Genomic DNA, 1,020 nt, shown 5'->3' on the forward strand with positions numbered 1-1,020 from the left:
TATCCTGTTTTTGCTGTTTTTTTCAGAGGGTTGGAACAAATTAATTTGTTTTTAGTTCATTTCTATGGGAAACGTTGATTTGAGATACGAGGAAATCGACATACAAGCTCAGTCCTGCAACGCATTAAGCTCGTATCTTAAGGTACCACTGTACCATGAAATCAACCTTTGTCAATTTATGCTATCAATGGGTGCCAGCCGGCACTGGAGAAGACGTACTTTTCCGGTTGTCCTCAGATGAAGAGATGGCTGAGCCTGAGGCAGATCTGGCGGTCCCTGTAAACAAGATGTGGAACCACCTGCCCCCATTTTCTTCAAGACGGACTGCTGTAGGTGTCAGCTCAGTGACCTGGAAAGGTCCGGTCCACCTGGGTTCAGAGAATTTTTGTTCAATCACTTTTAACCACACAGATTCACAAACATTCATTTTGAAGAGGGAGCACCTGGTTGTCTTTCTGTGAAATGGGAGAAATTGATGGTTAGTTGTTTGAGTCCAGGTGGGCCTGGAATTTCACCTGCAGTCAATGGAGCTCTGGGTGCAGGAAACGGTGTGTTAGTGTGACGCTCGAATAGGGTTCAACCTTTACAAGAATTTAATGACATTGATGTTCCTGTTCATGCTCTCAACCTGTCCTTAAGATAGTGGATGATACAAAGACCCAAAATAATGTTTCAACCCTAGCATTTTTTTCTACAGCCTGGAGATGTTTATTTTAGAAATGAGTTCCATTGTCTTATCTGATTTTTCGTGGAAACCCATGCGTTGAAATGTAGTGATTAACCCAATTTTTTATCACTATACTTGCTGTTTCAGATTTGCAGGGATGTGCCTCTGGCCATCCTGAAAAGGAATCTACTATGATGAGCAAATACAAGTAACCTGACACAGTTTTAATCATGTCAGTGAAATCCATTGAAATCCCCTGGCCAGATCATGTACCCTCTGCAATTGGTTTCGTTGTAGGCATACTGTTATACCTGCTACAAACGCTGGAGTCCTGCAGTTCACCTTTAACAATT

The sequence above is a fragment of the Stigmatopora argus genome, chromosome 18 (genome assembly GCF_051989625.1).
Source record: "Stigmatopora argus isolate UIUO_Sarg chromosome 18, RoL_Sarg_1.0, whole genome shotgun sequence".
NCBI lineage: Eukaryota > Metazoa > Chordata > Actinopteri > Syngnathiformes > Syngnathidae > Stigmatopora > Stigmatopora argus.